Source organism: Phacochoerus africanus, chromosome 9 (genome assembly GCF_016906955.1).
Source record: "Phacochoerus africanus isolate WHEZ1 chromosome 9, ROS_Pafr_v1, whole genome shotgun sequence".
Lineage (NCBI taxonomy): Eukaryota > Metazoa > Chordata > Mammalia > Artiodactyla > Suidae > Phacochoerus > Phacochoerus africanus.
In genome coordinates this window covers 12444521-12467098 of record NC_062552.1, presented here as the reverse complement: position 1 = coordinate 12467098, position 22578 = coordinate 12444521, and the positions used below count along the sequence as shown (strand labels likewise).

The following is a 22578-nucleotide window of genomic DNA, read 5'->3' as shown; positions in this document are numbered from 1 at the left end:
ATCCCGCGTTGCTGTGGCTCTGGCGTAGGCCGGTGGCTACAGCTCCGATTCAGCCCCTGGCCTGGGAACCTCCATGTGCCGTGGGAGCGGCCCAAGAAATAGCAACAACAACAGAGACAAAAGACCAAAAAAAAAAGTTTTTCTTCTTGCTCTTTCTTTCCCAGGTTGCCCCAGCTTGTCAAAACGGCTAAGTCAAAGTGAGGGCTTGTATTTCTCGATTTTGAACTTGGGGGATGATTGCTCTTTGGGGTTCTGTGAGAAACCAGATAGGTAGAAGATACTACATTTTATCCTGGGTCTTACATGGAAAGAGACTCAGAAGTTTGCCGTGCTTATTTCCAACAGACTTTCAAACTTGGCTCCATTCATGGGAGAACATGAATGAGCCTGTCTGAGGATGGCTTTGTTGGGTAGCAGGAAAGTGGAAAAATTAAGTTGTATCAGCTCTGGGGTGATAGGGAACAAGAAAACACTTCAGATGAACGCAACATTTCCATTGCTTTTTATGTCTTTGCATCATGCTGCTTACCGGGTAAATATGCAGGTACCAAACCAAGCACCGAAGAGAAGGCGCACAGGCATTTTTTTTTTTTTTTTTTTTGCTGTTTCAGTCCAAGGTGGAAATAATAAAAACATCCCAATAGTCAAGAGGAAGCCAGCCAATTTGGAACTTAATACAAGGTGCTAAGAAGTGCTTTTTATTTATGTCTTAGAAGTTTACCTGTAACGTGATCTGCGTTTAGCCCATTTGGAGGAGGGTTTTTTTTTTTTTTTTTTTTTAAGAAACTGGCATATTTCTGTAATTCAGTCTTCCACTGTGCTCTTTAAAAATTGAAAGTATAGTTGATGGACAGTGTTGCGTTCTTTTCTGCTATGCAGCAAAGTGACTCAGTTATACCTGTATATACATTCTTTTTTATATTCCTTTCTATTATGGTTCCTCAGAGCATATTGAAAAGAGTTCCCTGTGCTGTCCAGTAGGTCCTTGTTGTTTGACCATTCTATGCGTAATAGTTTGCACCTGCCAATCCCAAATGACCCATTCACACCCGCCCTGCTTCTTCGCAACCCCAGGTCTGTTCTCTATGTCTGTGCGTGTGTTTATGTTTTGTAGGTAAGTTCATTTGTCATATTTTAGATTCCACTTGTAAGTGATACCATATGGTATTTGTCTTTCTCTCACTTCACTTAGTATGGTCATTCCAAGTCCATCTATATTGCTGCAAATGGCATTCTTTCATTCTTTTTCTGGCTGACTAGTATTGGGGAGGGTTTTCTTAGCTCCAGCTATAGTGCGTGGGTGTTAACAGGGAGCTTCGTTTTATTTCACTGTGACAGTGGGGTGACTGAAGATGCATTAAGAAGCCAGAGTCTTCCTTTCTTGTCGCATCGAGTATAATACCTGCGTTGAGTGATGTTCCGCTCGCAGAAATTACTAGTGTTTGTTGCTCTGCTGGCCCGGCACTTAAGAATCATTTCTTATTTCAAGGTATTGAGAACAGTTCTGACGTTCATTTGTTGATCAAAGAGACCAAAGGAAATGGCCGGGGGAAAAAAAGATAAAAATCACAGAAATTATTTGTATAGGTCTAGTCAGATCACATAATGCCAAGGCTGTTCCCTCTACCTGGAAACTCAGTGCCTGCCTAGCATCTCCTCTTTGCCTTCCCAGTTTAAGTCTTACTTTTGTAAGAAAGCCCCTCCTTCTGAATGACAGCACCCCATGATGGTTGCAAAGCATGGTGTTTATTTTTCTTTCTTAAGGCCTATCCAATTTTTGAACTTCATGAATCTATTTAAAAGTGGTATACTTTGATTCTTTAAAGCCTTTCCCTTGAGGCCACAAACTCCATCAAGGCATCGTCCTTTGTCTGTTGTGTTCACCAGTGTGAACTTAGCACCTGGTGGATACAGTAAGCACAGTAAAAATTTGTCCGTGAATGAATTAACAAGAAAGCACTTTGCACACTTGGAACGAAGATAATGTCGTATGTCAGTTACACCTCCGTTTGGAAAAATAAGCGTTAGTTTGCCGGTGGTCTAGTGGTTAGGATTTGGTGGAAGTCACCACTGTGACCCAGATTCGATCTCTGATCTGGGAACTAAGATTCCCCATTAAGACACTACATGCTGCAGCCAAAAAAAAAAAAAAGGGAAGCCCCTCGTCAAGTGCAAAGTCATGGTCAATTGTGAGAGTAACAGACACCTCCTTTCTTCCTTCTCTCCTATTTTTTTCTCTCCATTTTTTTAATTCTTCATTTTAAGGTCTGCCGGTCACGTTTTGCAAATTGCAAATCTAAGACGCGGTATTATTTGTTCGCGCCTTTTTTTAAGACGAGATCACATTTTCCTCTTGAAAATAGGGCTGCCCACACGGTGCGACCACCGGGATTCCCATTTTTTTTATTGCGCATGTGCTTATGATGTTGAAAGGAAATCGTGGCCAGCACTGGTAGGTCATTTATTTGGGAAGCAAACGAGACTCTGGCATCACACTTGAATGCCATGTTTCTTGTCGTCCTCAAAGCCACTTGTGTACGTCCCTATACCTCATGTGGGCTCCTCAGGAATACACAAGTCAAAAGGCCTTGATAATATTGGCCGAGGAGAAGTTGTTTCTGGCCCTCGCTTACAGGAGGAGAAAAAAAAAAAAAAAAGAAATCCAGGTGTGGAAAATATTAACAAGATATTGAGAGTAAACTCAGTCAGGTCTTCTCTTTAAAAGCAACAAACCAACAAAAATCACCCAGTGCTTCTCTGGCAGGCCCTTGCCATGCCACTTCTGTGTGTGCCATGCTTAGTGGGTGGATATGGCAGAGAACCAAGGGGGAAATTTCACAGCCCTGCAAATGCCCAGGGCCCTCGAGAGACCGCACACCAGCAACCCCAGGGAGCTGTGTGGCAGGGACCCATTCCTGATGGTCCTTAGCCTGCCTCTCCCCCGTTCTTCATCCCCTCTTCCTCTTCGCTTCCTGCTCCTGGCCTTGACTTTTCTTCCTCCCAGAGATCCCAGATGCCTCTGTTTCCAGTCCTTTGTTGCCCTTGACCCTCCATGGAAGGGGAAACACTTGGGTGTTCGGGTGCCCTGGGGATGGCAGATGGCGGGTGCCTGGCCCCCGCTGGCTTTCATAGTCTGGCTCAGAGCTCAGTTAAGGCTTCTGACTACTCACAACACGTTCTGTTGATGGGCGCCTTTCTCCTTGGGAGCTGCGAGCACTCTCTGCCAGAGGGATCTTATTCACCTTCCCAGCAACCCAGTGAGGTGGGAAAATGGCAGGAGGTGACAGTCCCACTCCCTCCTTTTTGCAAGAGAGTCAACTCAAGTGGCTTAGGGGGAAGCCATGTTGCAAGTGTGCATCTCAGCCGGGATTGCATCTGAAGGTTCCCCGGAATTGGCTGCAACTTGATGGCGTCAGGGAAAGGCTTGGCTGCACCACACCATCTTCTGGGACAGGAGCAGAAATACTGCATGTCTGTTTTTAAGCAAAGCATACCAGAAACGGGTCTTGGGCGCATCATCCGTCAGGCTGATGGATCTCGAACTTCATTTGTGGAGAGGACAAGGGGTTTGATGATGCATTCACCTTTTTCGTTTGCTTCTGTTCTGTTCCCACACTAGGTATCACTCCCTTCTCTGTGAGAGGAAGAAAGAACAGGCCTGGGCCCAGGAGCGCTCCAGCTTTTTGTGGGACGTCTCCATGGTGAAGGACAGGCTGGGGCTACCTGTGAACAGCGCACAGTGAATGTTGTAAGTTAACAAGAGTCATATTCGTGGTGGCTTTGCCTTGCAGCGATGTGTGAGTCACCAGGGGCACGGGCCAGGGTGCTGAAAGGCTGTGAAGCTTTGGCACTAGGTGATCCTCCAATTAGTTTCTTTTTTTAGGGGAGAGGTTCTGTTTTCATTTGCCGTGAACTTGCCTTTCTCTCAGCTTCTGCGGGGCACTGCTCATTAGCTCCTTCTGGAATAACAGCGTGGAAGACAGTGCTTCTTTCACTGTAGGAACACCTGTTCTCCTGGAGCAGTGAAATAGTATCCGGTTTCGAACAGGCTCTTTTAAACTGGGCTATGGCCGTCCTTTTAGGTTGGTAGGTAAGGGAGGTTAAAATCCTCCAGTCTCAGGATTCCCAGCCAGGGTTTCCACCCTGTAGTTATTTTATTTACGTGCAGTTTTTGATCAGAAGGAAATGTTTTTCTGGCTTTCCAAGATCTGAGGTATGCATGTACAGTCAGCTGTTGAGGGTGCTTCTCTTACTCAGAATTGGCTGAGGTATTGGTTTTTATCAGACTTCCCGGGTTGGGATTTTGAGATGCGTAGTTTTTGCATGTCATCTGCTGGTCACCTTTCTGTGGGGGATTTTTAGGATCCAGTCATGGAAGAGCCAACACACGAAGGGCTTTGCGATATGACGGGTTTGCTCAGCATTGCTGCTTTCCGGAGATTTTATTTCATTGCTAGGCTGTGTCATTTAAAAAAAAAAAAAAAGTTTAGAAGAGTTTTGACCAGAAAAGAATACAGCTACAGCAAACCCAGGATGGCCAATGAACATAATACCTTCAAATTTTTAGAAAATGAAAAACCAATTTCAACTAGGTTTTTTATGTATGTGCATAAATACATATTTATATACAGATATACTTAATATAGATCATATATTTGTGGGTGTATGTATTTTATATACATAAGTACATGTTTAGCTGTATATACACATATGTGTGTATATGCGTATGTGTATGTGTGTGCGTGTATATATATATAAAGTTGTCAGCGTCTTAAAAGTCGGGAAACTTTTTCAGTCACTTATTACCTGTTTTCTTCCCAGTTGCAGAAGTGATTTTGAAAGAGCAAGGTTCAGTAAGATGAGGGCATATATCTAAGAGAAAGAGCATTTACTGTTTGAAAAGAAAAATTTCCACCGAATTTTTTCTTGATTTTCTAAAAATGGGTCCTAAATATGTATATTTATTCATATTTCCTAAAGGTTAAGTAGTCCTATTAAGAGCAGCTTCTTGAATTCACAATCTCAGAACCTCAGAGGAAATGGGTGATGGGAGATGTTGGTGTTTTCATGGGCTTTCGTCTGTGCATGTGATCCCCTTGGTTCTGGTGGAAAGTACACAGCTCCTGGAATTATTGACCTAAATTCTTTTCCCGGTCCTGGGGTCACGGTCAAGTAAGTTTGCAACCTTGGGCAAGCCGCTGAGCTCCATGAAGTGTTGGTTTCTAAGTTTGTAAGTTGCTCCATGTTGCTTGTTTATTGATGAGTTGTCATCTCGGTTTAGGGTCCCCATAAGGAGTATCTTGTGACACTCTTGAATCTTACCCTTCCCCCCCCCCCCAAAAAAGTCTCTTATTCTAAAGGTTTGTATCACTATTGAGGAATAATTAGTGGGCCCTGTTACATCTGAGTGCTACAGTAGCAATGGGTTTTTCTTGCAACTATTTTCCTAACCATGTAGCCAACAGAATGCACATGTGGTGATTTTTTTTTTTTAAAGCATTGTTATCCTGGGGCACAAATGTCTTATGGAAAAGGGCTTTAGGTTTCGGATTACATTGAAAAGAACAGTGTGTGGTTACTATAATCAAGATGGCTTTTGTTTTGAATCTGGTGGAGTGTGTGCGTGTGTGTATGTTTAATTATTGCTTTGAACTGCTCATGTGATACCCTGCCTGACCTCAAACATTGAGGTTTGCAAAGAAGTTCTGAAGGGTAAACTAAGATGCCACATGGCCAACTTAAAGTCATTTTAAAATCCTTCTGTAAATGGAGTGGGTTGAGGGAGAGAGGAAGAAAATTCTAAATCCCTTTGAACTCCTAAGGACCTTTTCTTCCCAATTGCATTTGCTTGGGGAAGTGGAGGAGGTTCCAGTTTTCTTGGTAAATTTTAACATTTATAACCGTTTGTAACCTTGGTGCATTTGTACAATAATGAATTTGTATTTTCCCCTTACTTTGGTGTCCCGGGTGCCCCGTGGCTGTGCCATGATAATAGGGAGGGCAGGAGGTTTTCAAAGGGCGTGTGCTTGCCCATGATGGGGTATGATGTTGGAAATATAAAGATTTGACTACTCATCAGGGCAGCCATTGGAATCCGAAGCCCTTGCAGACTGTGCCCAGACTCACCGCCTTTGTGGTTCTCCTTTGCTTGTCACCATTAACCAGCTCTCAGACCTGCCACCATCTTTCCAGCAGATGGACTTGACTCTTGAAAGTGCCTCAAACTGGCTCCAAGATGTGGTATTTCATACAGGAGAGGAGTGACAATAAAACTGACCTAGGAGTCAGGAGACCGAGATTTTACCCGTGATGCTTCCGTTAACTATATACCCTTGGCCTCCCCAGAGCCCTGGGGACCCATTTTCTGCTGAGTACATGAGAAAGTTGAGTTAGAAGAATCCCCAGCACTCATTTCAGTGTCTAAGTATCAGTCTTAGGTGACACCAATTGGACCTTCGTTTTACCCTGATTGGCTGCTGAAAGTCAGTGATTTGGCACAACCTCAATTAACGAATGCTTTTTTTTTTTTTTTTTTTCCTTTTCCAGGGCCGCAGGTATGGCATATGGAAGTTCCCTGGCTAAGAGTCAAATCGGAGCTGCAGCTGCTGGCCACAGCCACACCAGATCTGAGCTGCATCTGCCACCTACACGATAGCTCAGAGTAGCGCCGGATCCTTGACCCACGAAGTGAGGCCAGGGATCAAACTGGCAACCTCATGGATATGAATCAGGGTCTTCTCCGCTGCACCACAACGGGAACTCCTACAAATGCTTTTGAAACATTGAGCACAGTCTTGTGGTTAAAGAGCAAAAAAAAAAAAAAAAAGCATTATGTCATCTCTCAGACCACCAGCTCCCCTTTTCCTCAGGTCCCCCCTGCCCCCAGGCACCATGGGAGAAATTGCCAGGTGTTCATTTTAAGTGCTTTCTAAGAATATAGTTTTAGTCATTTCAATTTAGGACCCATACTCATGGGTATTTTTGAAGATTAAATATGGGCCATTCTTGAAACTTAACGTTTTAGAAACCATCCAGCTCCATATTCAGGTATTACCTAGGATGTAAGCAAGGAGGCAGTGCTCTAGGTTGCTTTCCTAAGCTTCTCAGCTTCATTAAGTAGGTCTTGTCCAGCTGTCTCTTCAAAGCAGCCTTCCCTGACCTACGAAAAATAGCACCCACCCCATCCCTCTGTATCCTCTGGCCTGTGTAATTTTTTCTTTTAAGTACCCACACGTTATAAGTGTATTTGTAATTGTCTCCTCAACTAGACTGTAAGTTCCACGCAAGCAGGAATATTATTATTATTATTATCATTATCATGATTGTTCCTGGTCAATCCACAACACCTAAAATGCTGCTTGGTCTGTCGTGGGGTGATGGGCACACCGTTAGTATCGGTTGTGTGACTCTTTTAAGGACAGAGTAAATACATGCCTGGGCTTCTCATGGGTGGGCCCAAGGCATTAGGAAAAGGACTATACACATGCTTCTGACGAGAAGTGCTTTAATCCGATAGTACTTTGGTCAGGTAGAGAGTGGCATCTAGAGACTAGTTTATTGCCTAGTCCTTGGCAATAGATGTTAAATGCTGGTGATGCATATAACTCAATGTGGGAAAGGAACCATTTGTTTAATAATTAAAAAAAAAAAGTGTGCTTCATAGAACTATCAATAGAATTGGGGGATTTTCTGATACTTTCTGCACTTTTGTGTGTTTCTTCTCCTTTTCTGTTTGAGTGATTTGCTTTATGGGTGGTTTGTGAGCAGCCTGTCCTGGCATTCCATGAAAGACGGGGCGGGGGGGTGGGGTGGGGGGCTTGTGTCTCGTGTTTACATTGATTTTCAAAGTGGGAGGCAGGCTTGGCGTGCTGAATGTCCCTAGTACCTCCTCGCTGACTGAAGAGCAGTGTTTTCATTTGCTTTCCTTTTGGCTGATGCAAAATTGGGAGAGAAAAAAGAGTGTGCAGGTACCAATTAAGTCCCTCTCGTGTCCCCGTGGTGTGAAGGGGAAATTGACAAGAGCTGTCTCAGGGTAGCATCAGCCTTGGTTGCTGTTGAGGACGGCAAGATCGAGGTTTCCTAAATTTTCTGTATTTATCGACCCCACCCCACCCCCCTTTCAGAGCACCGGCTCTGAGTGCAGACATCCCATTACACCTAGGAAGAGATGGAAAAGACGAGAACAAACACCTCTGCGCCTATTGAGACAGCATTATGCTGTCTTTATCAGCTTGGAAAAATGGGAGCTGAATTTCTGGTCTCCAGAGTGAGGGAATTACACAGACACACTCTAATAAGAGCAATTGGGGAATTTCCCTATGTGTCTGTCAATTGGTACCTTTTTAGATTTGCCATCTGTATTACCAATTTTTTTTTTCAATGCTCTGCTCTCTAGCACTATCATTAAAAAAAAAAAAAAAAAAAAAAACCCAAAGTAGATCAGAGGATCAGAAGGAAAGGGGAGATTTTACTACTCCATAAATGGGGGGAGGAAGTCTCAATTTGTACAATCCTTGTTTCGAACAGCCCGGCCAGGTGGCCTGTATGTCACAAAGGCAAAGGGGTTCTCATAGGCCACGCAGCTACTCTGGGTGCTCTTGGTGTAGCCTTAGGTTTTCCAGAGTTGTCTCTTTTCACCCTTTTCTTTCCCTTTTCCAGACGTCCTCCAGATGCTTCTTAACTGAGGACCTCCCTCCTTCCCAGCCATTGCTGCCGGGGGTGGGAGGGAGTGGTGGCCTGAGCTGCTGCATCTGAGAGTTGATGTCAGCCCTACTTCCTGAGTCACTTGGCAAAGGGCAGCCCTTCCCCGGCACACGTGTCCCCTCAGGGTTCTCTCCCCCATGTGCTCAGCCGCCTCCTCTCCGCATCTCGGACCCACCCTGAGAGGCTGTGGAAGGACAAGTGTTTACGTATCTTCCACGCTCCTCAGTTCTGTGAGCAAAAGGAGGGCACTACAGCCTGGTCGGACTGCTTGCTAGCCGAAGAGTGCTGCAGGTAAAAGGTTTTATGTCCTATTTAAGCCTGGAATGCACTGAATGAATCAGATTCATGACAAGACAGTGGGGTAGCAAGGTGTGCTGATGTCTGTTAGGGAAGCAGGGGTGCGCAGGCTGTACTCACTGCCCTCTGGGGTTCGATGCCAGCCAAGCCCTGGGGGGAGGGGTGGAGTCAGGTGCCCTAAAAGCGGAGATGAGGAAGACTCCTCGGACTCAGGACTCCAAGGAAGGCTGAGTATCTGAGTTGGGCCTCGAAACTAAGGTTGGATTGGGACCTATTTATGCGTGTTTTGAGAAGGTAGGGGAGGGGAAGATTCCTTTGTGGCGCAGCGGAAATGAATTCAACCAGTATCCGTGAGGTTGTGGGTTCGATCCCTGGCCCGCTGCGCCATGAGCTCGGATCCCAAGTTGCTGGGGTGTAAGCCGGCAGCTCTAGCTCCGATTGAACCCCTAGCCTGAGAACTTCCATATGCCGTGGGTATGGCCCTAAAGAAAAGGAAAAGAAAAGGAAAAAAAGAAGACGAGGGAGAGAGAGAAGATTTCACTTGTCTCTCTAGCTTGTCTTCTGTTCAAGTGCTTCTTCATCTGGGCAAATGAGACCTCGATGCCAGAAACGTCCTTTCATGAGAAATGATGTGGTATGGCCACTGGCCAAGATGTAGACTGGGCGTTTGGAGCGCATGGGAACCACTTCTCTTTTTGGGTCATTTGATGTACTTATAGGCAAAAGCCAAAGCAAGAATGTGCGCCACTTAAAGGATGCTTTCCCAACCCTGAAAAATACAGTGTTCTCAGCTGAACTTGGGACAGAAACCACCCCTGAAACTAAAAATGCATTTCTCACGTGGTGTATCTTTGAAGGGTTTGCCGTAGAAGAATCAGTGTACACAGAAGAAGGAGGGGCAAAGTGACGGGGCAGGGGTGCTGTCCCGGAAGGGGAGTGTTAAGCCCCTGAAAAGTCTCCCAGACAGAGATCAAATAATTCCCATACTTTGAACACCTTAGAGGTTGATCAGCTCTTCCATCTTCGTTATAAGTAGAAATGAATGTGGCTGTATGTAGCCACATAAATATGACTGGTGTGTGTCTTTTCTCCCCAAGTACATCATATCATAGCATTTACGTCATTTTCCTTACTCCTCTTAAAAAATGTTTCTCCTTTGCTTTCCTCTAGAAAAAGTGAGGCACAACCAGGAACTAAATGACATTGTTTTGTCATAAAGCCAAAATGAAATCTGCCGGTTCCCATCAACAAATAAAAATTGTTCCTTGGGACTGAATGTAAAAAGACAAAGAGATAATGTCATTCTTGTAATTCCGCACATTTTTCACTTTTGGAAAACAATCATTTTTTTTTAAGACCAGGGCATCCTTTAACCCCTCCCTCCGCGTATATTCATATTACATTTCTCGTGCTAGCTATAGAATAAAGTATGCTAGGTGGACTCTTAGAAGACTCAGTCCATCTTCTCTATATCCTGAGGATTATGTTCATCATTTGCAGACCCTTGAATAACAACATTCCGTGATTCAGAGAAAGTCTTTTTCAACAAATACACACTGTTTTTTTAGGCGAGGTAGAAAACATAGCTGTTGGAAAACTATGGTGGAGGACGTTAAGTCTTTCGATGTCATTTTTCTGTTTGTGCTTACATTCTGAAACGACTTCCTTAAGCAGAATCCCCCAAAGGGGAACTATTAACGGGATATGAATGGCAGTCTCATTCTGAATCTGTTTATTTCCAAAACTCCATTAAGCACTTGTCAGGCTCTTGGGACTCAGCCGTCTTCTTCCACCGCTAAATGTCACTTCTTTTTCGATTCCTTTATCATGCACGTCTGGTGACCGTCTCCCTTCGAGCCATGAGTGTGTAGCCCTGGGATGGACTCGTCCACAGTGCCAGCAGAACTCACTGATCAGGACCCCTGCCCGGGTGCTAGGCTGTGGTAGCACATGAGCCATCCTCACAGACATCAGGGTACCGTGTTTTGCGTATCTGGAAAGGAAGATGCTCTTGCTAAAACTGTTCCCTGAAAATTTCCATTAGGTTGCTCCTCATTTCATTTTTTTTTTTCTCCAAGTCTTTGCAGCTTGCATAGAACTAGGGGAAAAATGGTAATTACTCCAGGGCGAAAATCCAAGACTTTGATAGGCAGTCTTCATGTCAGCAGCTCCTGCGAGTTGCTACCCGTTAAAAGTGTTGGGAAACTTTCCCCACAGAACAAAGGGAACTGGACACAAAGATCGTTCCCTCCTTCGACCGTGGCAGGCCCTACCTTCCCAGTCTCCTTTGTCTTTTCCTCCTCGTCCTCCAAGGAAAGGGGGTATGAGAGGAGGATGCTGTTGTTGAGAACTGGGACAGCTATTGCCTGTGCAAACAGATTTCTTTTCCCTTCTCTTTGGCAACGTCAGTTGTTTTACCTGTTTCTGGTTCTCCTCTTTCTGCTTATGAACAGCCTCCCCCCCGCCGCCCTTTCAGAAGACTAATAAATTAAATAGACAAATGTTAGTTTTTGCATATCTACTAGTTGGTGTCATTTGGAATGGTGTCATTTGGAATGGAGTCATTTAGCCTCTGTCTGCAGCGAGTCTCTTGCCGCTTCTCTGTCACCACTGCAGCAAGTGCAAGTGTGGCTTAAAGGATGGTATGTCAAGGTGAGAGCTGTCCACGGGGTACTGTTGGTCTGTCACGCCTTCAGTGCAGCAGATTAACTGCCAAATGGTATCTTGTTGCTGTCATCGAAGTTTACAGTCCAGGTTCCCAGCTCTGCTGGCGATCTATTTCTGTGCCCCAGCAATGATGCCAGTTGTCCTAGCAACCTGCCGGCTGGCGCTTCCCTAAAGGCAAGCTGGGGAATCGCAGTGGAAGAGGGTGGCCTCTGGAGGGTCAGGAGGGAGTTGGCAGTCACCTTGCTCAAAGAGGATTTTCCGTTTCCTTCATTCGGGCAGGTCTCCAGGAGGAGGATGTCAGTATCGTAGGGGTGTCACTTACGTGGGCTCATGGACCACATGGTCTTGCTGGTACACACGGTGTCCTGTGGAGAATAACAGGTTGATGAATGGGTAGCCCAGGCATTGTGGGGGGAGTGCCTGGCCAGGGTCTTAGGGGATCTCAGGACATCAGATGCTGTCCGTTTTCTTGTGAGTTGGGTTAATGTTCCCATGCTTAATCAGCCCTGGTGTTCAGAGTTGGGGACGTGGGTAGATGTTTGGGAGGAATCAGAGGTCAAGGGAGGTTAAAGGGAATTGCCACAACAGTCGATCTTGGCTTCTTTCCTGTTGACAGGTCTGGCCTGAAAGCAGTTCCGTGTAACTGGAGCTCTCTGAATGGGCTCCGTATGCAGCCTTGCAAAGGAACACTCCTCGCCTTGTCCTCTTCTCCTTAATTACTCTCCTCCTCCCTTTATGTCAGATTAAATTGGCACTAAGTGACTTTTTCCCCCTCTTCTGGTTTGCATCCAACAGAACGCAGATGCTTGATATCTTAAAGCCACTAACATAGTTGGCCTTGCCTGGATAACGTCGCAAATGGGCAGTCAGTTGACAATGGATGTCATGGGGATGTTACTCCATAGCCAATTCATCACGGAAGCCCCTAGCCGGTGTCTTTGGCTGGCATTTTCTCCGAGAGAGTGCTTCCATCCCTGTTGGCATGGAGATGTCAGGACATTTTTTTTTTTTTTTTTTTACAAAGTCAAGGTGGGTCCACATGCAAAACTTGTTGGGTGTGTGGGGAACCAGGGAATCTGGTGAAAGGGTTTCCCCAGAACATGGGGAGCCCACAAAGGACATGCAGTATTATTAGTACCTTTCATCACGGAAAGAATGCTGGTACTCTCAGAGACCTTTCAGCCCTTACTCCACTGAATGAGCATGCATAGCCGAGACAATAGCATTATGCCCATGTCTTCTGGATGGCGAAGCCAATTGGGGTTGTAACTGAACATTTCTAGCACACTTTATGTGCTCAGCAGATATTAATGCCCCCCCTTCACACCTAGAATCAGGATAGGTATTGAAGATCTGGAACTGGAATTAGAAGAAGTAGTATTTGGACAAAAAAAGAGTATCCGAGGGAGTCATTTGTACTTTCAGAGCATTCTGTGTTTCCAAGATGTTTCTTAAGTAAAATAAATCCGTTTTGTTTGACAAGCATGTGGCATGCCTAACAGGTCATTATTTTAAGTCATTGAAATGGTTTAAATGGTAGAAGACATTGTGTGTTCCTAGAACACGAAATACCTATTAGGTGCCTTTTGATACAGTGGAGAGGCAGAGTTGATTTCTCCCCCCCAAGGATCATCATGTAACTCTTAATTCAATATTTAATGCTAAATATTCATCATTCTTCATGGTACACAGGCAGCGAAGTCAGTTCTCGCCTATTGATATGAATAATAGATACAGAATGTGAATTACATTAAAGTTGGAAGATTAAAATCCTTCTCTAGGTTGGTTGCTTTTCAAAAAGAGATTCAGTAAAGCAGATGATAGCCCAATTAGGTCTCATGAGTGTCATGCTTCATGCTTTTTTTCCCCCACGACCTATCTAGATATACAGTAATTGGAAGAACATCTAGAATAGAAAGGAACTGTTATCTCTCTCTCTCTCTTGAATTTGCTCTTGTCAGTCACGGGGGTAGGTGTGAATCGAGCTATTTATAACTAAGGAGAAGATGGGGTTGCCTTGGGCTTGGTCCAGGAGCAGACGCATCAGGCTAAGAACGGACACATGGGTTTTCTTACTCTTCCCACCCCCAGGACCACAGGCAAGCTTTCCTTCTGTGTGCTTTTAATTCCCTGCCTTCCAAAGGAAGGTAGTTTTCTTGCTTCCATTTAATAGCATCCCAAGTTTATAAGGATTTGTCCCAAATAAGGGCTTTTGGACTCATGTCTAGGTTTGGATCCTAGACCTGCCATTTGTTAGCTGAGTGTCCTTGGGGAAATTGCCCAACTTCTCTGAGTCCTATTGACCACCTTTTTAAAACAGGGCTGATCACACCTATGCCGCAGGACTGTTGAGAGAATTAAGCGAGATAATGTGTACTAAGTTTTAGCCCAGTGATTGCTCCCTAGTAACTGTGCCAGCTGTAATACTGTTAGGATAAGAACTTTCCCAGAACACAATTTTTTTTTAATTATTTATTATTTTTTTTTCCCACTGTACAGCAAGGGGGTCAGGTTATCCTTACATGTATACATTACAATTACATTTTCCCCCCAGCCTTTCTTCTGTTGCAACCCAGAACACAATTTATTGTGTTGTGATGTGTTGCTGAAATGAACAGGTAAACAGTTGCAACTTGCTAGTCTCTTTGTGGTAGAGCTGTTTCCTTGTGGATTGTCACTAATGGTCACTGCATTGCCAGGGAAGTATCATCAAAGTCTTCTGCTTCTTTGACATATATATTACGACAGTGAAGGTGGTAACATTTGTCAGAATTATCCATGTGCATATTCTGAGGGGCCTTGGAATTTTAGGTGAATTTTTTAGCATTAGTCAAACTGAAAGTCACAGTGAGTTGGGAAAATATGATAGTCTCATCTATAAAAGGAGTAGGGAGATTCCCAAAGATTATCGGTATGACTGGAACACTAAAAAAGCAAACCATTAACATATTATGATGTAGTTACCATGTTTAGGTGGTGATGGGTAAAAAATTACCTCAACGGATTCTTTGAAATTAAGGAGAAGCTAGAATAGAGGCATACCTTCCTGTCCCTTCTTTCAGCAAATGTTTACTGAGTGTGTGGAGCTATAAGTAAAGCATCCACAGAAGCTAAAAACAGCTTCCAGTCGCTAGGAGGAGAGATGAGGAAATAAGCAACTCCTTTGCAGTATGGCTAGGGCTCTTGTAGTGGTACCCAGAGGATGCCAAGAATGCAAGGCAGCGTGGTATCTTCTGGGGTCAGGGAAGCCTTCATCCCTAGACCTGAGGGATTGACAGGTGGTAGCCAGGAAATAAAGTGGACGTATCTAGAAAAGAAACTCATGGACTTGAAAAACAGACTTGTGGTTGCCAAGAGGGAGAGGGAGGGAGTGGGATGGACTGGGAGTCTGGGGTTAATAGATGCAAACTATTGCATTTGGAGTGGGTAAGCAATGAGATCCTGCCATATAGCAAAGGGAACTATACCTAGTCACTTATGATGGAACATGATGGGGGATAATGTGAGAAAAAGAATGTGTATGTATGTGTGACTGGGTCACTTTGCTCTACGGTAGAAATTGACAGACCACTGTAAACCAACTATAATGGAAAAAATAAAAATCACTTAAAAATAAAGTGGATATATCAGTAGGCATTTGATAGAACAAGCGACCCCAATGTTTAGTGGCTTAAAATAACAAACGTGTTATTACTCATGATTCTGTGATTCAGCTGGGCTGTCCTAGCCTAGCCAGCTTGGCTGGGACTGGTTGGTCCATGATGGTCTCACTCGTGAGTCTAGCTGTTGTAAGACTGGTTGCGATGGGGGAGGTTCCACTTGGACAGCTTGTCCCTGCTCCATGTGGTCTCTCATCCTCCAGGAGGCTAGTCTGAGCTTTCCTGTTGCAATCCCGGGGTTCCTAGGAGCAGCGGGAGAGGACAAACTCTGGCACCCAGTGCTTTTCAACCTCTGCCTGCAAGATCTTTGCTACTTTGCCTGTGGCCACAGCAAGCCACCTAAGTCCAGATTCGAGGGATGGGATAAATGTCAGCTTTCGTCGCATGGTGGACAACGTGTGCCAGGCTCGGAGATGTTCTCATGGCAAGTTGGAAAGGTGCAGATAGTCCAGCATGGCTAGGATAGAGCAGGTGAGAGGGGGCAAGGGAAGGGACCAGATCACGAAATGTCTTTTCAGGAAGCTCTGCGGAGGAGTTTGGAATGTGTCTTGAGGACGCAAGAAGCATCTTTGAACGATTTTAAGCAGGATGTGGACATAATCAATTAGAATTCAGGGAAGTGTTCAAAGAAACCTCCTAGGGATTGCTGTAGAAAACCAGCACTGCAGCTAAGTGGTGGCTCCAGGTTGTCATGTGCCTTCTAAACAGTGGGACCAGAAAAGAGGATGGAGGTCCTCCAAGGAGTGGAGGAGGCTCAGGTCTGTGTAACGTCTGCCAGGAACACATTAAAGGGGTTGGATCTTGATGCAACGCCCATCACATCACTTCCTGGTGGGATCCACCCTGGCTCCTTGGTACCGGGTCTTCTCAACAAGTATCTGCCACAGGGCTGATGGAAAGATCCAGAAAGAAAGTGTCTGCTCCTCTTGGGTAATACCACAGGGTCACTCCAGCTGAAGACTCCTCTTTCCAACATATTTCCTGTGACCTCAAAATAAGTATGTTCCCCAAAGGCCCAGGGTCCCCTGAAAAATCCTTTGCTACCCGCACAGGAGACCATGGCTCATCCATTAATTCAAAGGCCAACCTTTGAACTGTGCTATTAAGTGTCACTCTTTAAAAACACTAAAATAGAAATGACTGTTTCATTTCACTAAACTTAACTCCCCGAGACCGAGAACTTGTGGTTTTCACCGGTCCGTTTGGGACCCGGTTTGTTGTCACCGAAACTGCACAACATTGGGTGGGAGTCACGGGGCCCCGTTCAGGCCTCGGGGTTACAACTTCAGTATTGAAAGTGCTGTCTTTCATAGATTAAAAAGTGAGGGCAGGGGACCCCTCAGTTGCATTAGGCAGATAATAATTTACCATGTTTCCTTTCTAATTTTCCAGTTTAAAAAAAAAAAAAAAAGGAAGAATGAAGGATGTAGATAGGGTGGTGCAGGCTGCTGGGGGTGGCCTCTGACTTCTGGTCACTTTGTCTTGAGGGACACCTTTCCTGGCCAGGTCCTTGGCAATAGGTGGAAATCAGGAGGGTGGAGGAAGAGTCAAAGGAAGCCTGGAAACCCAGAGCATAATCCTCTAAGGGGAGGCAGGCCATGTTTGTTGTTCAGAGTCCTGCCTTTTCCCCACTTGGAGAGTTGTCGCAGGCTTTAATAAACCGTCCTCTGATGAGGATGCCCAATGGTCTTTGGTCCTCCTTGTGTGCTCACTGATGCAAGTCAGCCCAGGCTGGAGGCTTCGCACCCGTGCCTCCAGGGGCGAGCGCCAGGCACCGCTCCCTGGATCAGATGCATTTTCAGGCAGGAGAAGGTTCGAGAAATCCCGACGCTGGGCCAGAGGCCCACAGTGTTTGTGGGCTGCTTGAGAAACAGCCAGCCTCTTGGACGTTTGCATCCGAAAGTCTTACACAGTCAAGTTGGAGAACGGATCGAGGTGTGCGGATGGGGACCTCGTCATTGAAAATGCCCCGATTTGGCGAGGCTCGTCATCCTGTGAAATGGACATGAAAGCATGTCATGTTTGGGAATTCTTGATCCCGCTTATTTGCTTTAATAGCAGATCACGGCACAAACACTGACTCATGACATCCGACCCTGAAAGGCAGATGTGGTTCGCTGTGCTCAGCCCGGTTTCCAGCACAGAGTCTAGAAAAGTGCCAGGTGAAGGAAGGATGCAGCCCAGCCGTATAGGTAAAGGAACTGCCCATATTTTCTCCCTACAAACCCATGACCGAAGAGGATTAATGAAATATTAATCAAAATAACACATCTCGCTTGACAAGCACTTACTCAAGCGTCCGAGCGTGTGTAGCGTATCGAAGGAGGAAAATAAGAATCTTATTTTTGAAAGCGGGGTGAAGATGCAGGTGTGTGTATATCCTACCACCTGTGGATGAGTTCACTGGGTTTTGTCGGCTTCTTTTCTCACCCACCTGCGCTTTCTGTGGCACCTGAAGCAGTGTAACCAGGCCAGTCCGCCAGCAACATGGCACAATCAAAGTTAACAATCTGGTAACAGCTTCCTCACCGTCATCTATTGAAAGTCATCCCTTGACACAAGCGTTGGTTTAAAAAAAATATATTAAAAAATTTTCAAAGTAAACATGTTTTTAAAAATTTAAACAGGGGGAAAAAAAAACGAGCACAAAGACGAAAACCACATTCTGTGCACACGCTGTTTTAAAAGTGTGAATAGGACACTCAAGTCCGAATGAGTGAGACTTTCTATGAAGCTGTCCTTGGTTAATAAAGCCATGCGTCCCTGTGAGCGAAGGTCTGACAGAGGGTGTGAAGATGGTGATGCTGGTGTGTATTCTGAGTGTCTCAGAGAGAAGGGCAATCTCGATGCAGGGTGTTGCTGCATCTCCCCTTTTTTATGTATGTCAGCAACTCCTGATAGCGCAGCATCCGTCTGTCACACACCCACACACGTCCCTGGCATGCTCTACAGAAAGGCAGCCCAGCTACAGAGAGGCAGCTTGACTCCAGAGAGCATGGCATCTTTATGGTCTGCTGGCTCTCCAGCCCCAGATTCTATAATGTGGCCAGAAGGGCACAGCTTCCCTTCACGTTACAGCCCCTCTGATCCACTCTCTTACCTGTTTACACCATTCTCAGATCTAGATGGTTCAAACCCAGTCTCCCATCGCAGCTGACTTCATGGAGAACTCTGAAGCATATATATTTGCTTAGCCCATCTCAATCTTAAATATGTCATAAACTGACGTATTTCCGTTTCTGAGACCAGGAACGCCAGATGGGTTTCCACGATGAAATAGGTAGCCACAGTCGAATGTTAGTTAGCAGAAGCCCGTGTGGACCTTCTGATAAAACTCCTTTCTGACTGTGCTGTGACTTTTTGTATTGCTGGGAGTGTTTCCGACAGAAGGGGGGAGGGTTGGGTTGAGGTAGCAGAGCTAGGCGTCTTTGAAAACCTGTGGCCATAGGTCATGTGTAGCATGGGGAGAATTTCCAGGCAGCACAATTTGATGTCAGTGGTTCCCGCGGAGCTGATTTTCACTATCTGGCCTCCCTCTCCTCCTGGTGGACCTCATCTTCCGCCCTGCCAGATGCCTCAAGTCGCTTCATGCACCTTGGTTGACCTGTAGAGAAACATAGCCAGATAAAGACATATTAAGCTGATAGCGATCTTGGCCAGGATAGTTGCATTTACAAGGGCTCAGGGACCCAAGGGTTGAATTTTTTTAATGGTGGAATTTCAGCTGTTCCTGCAAGGAGATCTTTTGGGTGTCATTTTTTCAAACATATTAGGAAGCAAGCAGCTGCCCATCTAATCAATACATGTTATCCATTCTGACTTTTAGACAATAATTTTCCATATGTAATAACTAATAACAATCTTTATAATACTCTAAAAACTTTGCATGTAAATTTGAAGCTACGGGATACTTGACCAACTTTCTTTTTTTCCCTCCAGTTTAAAAAAACTGTGATAAAATACACACAACAAAATTTACCATCCCAACTGTCTTTAAGTGTATAGTTCAGTGGTGTGAAGTACATTCATAGTGTTGGGAAACTATCACCACCATCCCAGAAGACTTTTCATCTTGCAACATGGAAACTCTGAACCATCAAATGCTGACTCCCTCCTTCCAGCCTCTGGAAGCACCATTTTGCCTTCTGTCTCTCTGGATTTGACTAGGGATCTTACCCAAGTGAAATCCTACAGTATGTGACTTTCTGTGCCTAGTTTCATTCATTTCACATAATGCCCTCAAGGTTCATCCATGTTGGGGCATGTGCCAGAAGTTTCTTCCTTTTTTTTAAGGGCCACACACACAGCACATGGAGATTCCCAGGCTAGGGGTTGAATCAGAGCTACAGCTGCCAACCTGCACCACAGCCACAGCAACATAAGATCCCCAACCCACTGAGCAAAGCCGCATCCTCATGGATACTAGTCCATGATTTGTTTCTGCTGCACCACAATGGGAACTACAGAATTTTCTTGCTTTTTAAGGCTGGATAAGATGCCAGTGTGTGTATACACCCCATTGTGTTGATCTTTTCATTGATCAGTGGCCCCTTGGGTTGCCTCTACCTCTTGGCTATCGTGAACAATGCTGCAGTGAACATGCATGGGCAGGTAGCTGTTCAAGATGCCTCACCAGCATTCGTTCATGGGCTTGCTAGATACAGTTGCTTGAAGAAGAAAGACATACTCCTACCCTCTTTGAGTTTTTTTTTTTTTTTCCATTAGTACTAGGTAGATTTTCTGCCCAGTAGCATTATATGAAGTATCTTCTGGCCATGACCATTCAGTGGTTAGTACTCTGCCTTATAAAGTACCTTCTTCTCTGCCAATCTCTCACCTGATACCCAAAATGCCATTATTAGTTTTGTCCTCTAGGATTGAGCAAAATCTTCCTCTTGTTTCGCATTAAAATGCAAATGACCCAGGGACAGAGGCCACAGATAAGATTTTAGCATTTTTTAAAATCATTTATTTATATATATTTTTTTTCTACTGTACAGCATGGTGACCCAGTTACACATACATGTATACATTTGTTTTTCTCACATTACCTGTTCCATCATAATTGACTAGACAAGAGTTTCCAGTGCTACACAGCAAGATCCCATTGCTAATCCATCCCGAAAGCTACATTCAGCATCTACTTACCCCAAACTCCCAGTCCCTCCCATGCCTTCCCCTTCCCCCTTGGCAACCACAAGTCTATTCTCCAAGTCCATGATTTGCTTTTCTGTGGAAAGGATCCTTGGTGCCATATATTAGATTTCAGATATAAGTGATATCATATGGTATTTGTCGTTCTCTTTCTGACTTACTTAACTCAAGATGAGAGTCTCTAGCTCCAACCATGTTGCTGCAAATGGCATTATTTTGTTCTTTTTTATGGCCAAGTAGTATTCCATTGTGTGTATATACCACATCTTCCTGATCCAGTCATCTATCAGTGGACATTTGGGTTGATTCCATGTCTTGGCTATTGTGAATAGTGCTGCAATGAACATGCGGGTGCATGTGTCTTTTTTAAGTAGAGTTTTATCCAGATATATGCCCAAGAGTGGGATTTCTGGGTCATATGGTAGTTCTATGTATAGTTTTCTAAGGTACCTCCATACTGTTCTCCATAGTGGTTGTACCAGCTTACATTCCCACCAACAATGCAGAAGGGTGGCCTTTTCTCCACAACCCCTCCAGCATTTGTTATGTGTGGACTTATTAAAATGGCCATTCTGACTGATGTGAGGTGGTATTTCGTGGTAGTTTTGATTTGTCTTTCTCTAATAATCAGTGATATTGAACATTTTTTCATATGCTTGTTGACCATCTGTATGTCTTCTTTGGAGAAATGTCTATTCGGGTCCTTTGCCCATCTTTCATTTGGGTTGTTGGCTTTTTTGCTGTTGAGTTGTATATGTTGTTTGTACATTTTAGAGTTTAGACCCTTGTCAGTTGCATTATTTGAAACTATTTTCTCCCATTCTGTAAGTTGTCTTTTTGTTTTCTTTTTGGTTTCCTTTGCTGTGCAGAAGCTTGTCAGTTTGATTAGGTCCCATTGGTTTGCTTTTGCTTTCATTTCTGTTGCTTTGGGAGACTTTGTAAGGTTGCTTTGCCTATGTTCTCTTCCAGGAGTTTGATGGTGTCTTGCCTTATATTTAAGTCGTTCAGCCATTTTGGGTTTATTTTCGTGCATGGTGTGAGGGTGTGTTCTAGTTTCATTGATTTGCATGCAGCTGTTCAGTTTCCCTAGCAATGCTTCCTGAAAAGACTGTCTTTTTCCCATTTTATATTCTTGCCTCCTTTGTCAAATATTCATTGACCGCAGGTGTCTGGGTTTATTTCTGGGTTCTCTATTCTGTTCCGTTGGTCTATATGTCTGTTTTGGTACCAGTACCATACTGTCTTGATGACTGTGGCTTTGTAATATTGCCTGAAGTCTGGGAGAGTGATAACTCTGGCTTGGTTTTTGTTCTTCAGAATTGCTTTGACAAAGTAGCAGGATATAAGATTAACATTCAGAAATCAGACGCATTTTTGTGTGCTAACAATGAAATTTTAGAAAAGGAATACAGAAATACAATACCTTTTAAAATTGCACCCCAAAAAATCAAATACCTGGGAATACACCTGACCAAGGAGGTAACGACTTACATGCCAAGAACTATAACATTAATCAAGCAAATTAAAGAAGATGTAAAGAAATGGAAAGATATTCCATGCTCCTGGGTTGGAAAAATTAATATTGTAAAAATGGCCATGCTACCCAAAGCAATCTACAGATTCAATTCAATCCCTATCAAACTACCCAGGACATTTTTCACAGAACTAGAACAAACACTCCAAAAACTTATATGGAACCACAAAAGACCCAGATTTTAGCATCTTGAGGTGAATTAGTTTAACCAGATCCTATCTTAGAAGCTTTATCTGTCTCCCTCCCTAGAACTTAATTGTTGGCTCCCTGTGACATCTGTTTATTATTTATATAATAAACATATGAATATATTTATAGCCTTGCATTATTACTGCCAGTGTCACCCTGCCAGTGTCATTTAGGGCAGCATATCCATCTCCCATAATGGAAACTAAGTATAAAATTTCTAAATTATGTAATTCAATAATTCATTTCTAAGAGCTCTTTTTTTTTTTTTAAAAAAGCATACTTTAGATAGTAAAAGAAACAACTAAAATGGGCGATAGTGGCTGCTCCTGAGAAGCAAGACTGATGAGTCAGAAAGGGGTGAATAGGGATACTTGT

At 44.3% G+C, this 22578-nt stretch overlaps 1 protein-coding gene across 3 annotated transcripts in view; it reads left to right on the top strand.

Moving 5' to 3' along the window:
- The window catches only part of ATXN1 (ataxin 1), a 418270-nt gene that overhangs the window by 261223 nt on the left and 134469 nt on the right, over positions 1-22578 (top strand). For all 3 annotated transcript variants that reach the window (XM_047795260.1, XM_047795259.1, XM_047795261.1), the window contains one exon: positions 3620-3748. The gene's annotated coding sequence lies outside the window, so the exon portion shown is untranslated. The remainder of the gene's footprint in view (positions 1-3619; positions 3749-22578) is intronic.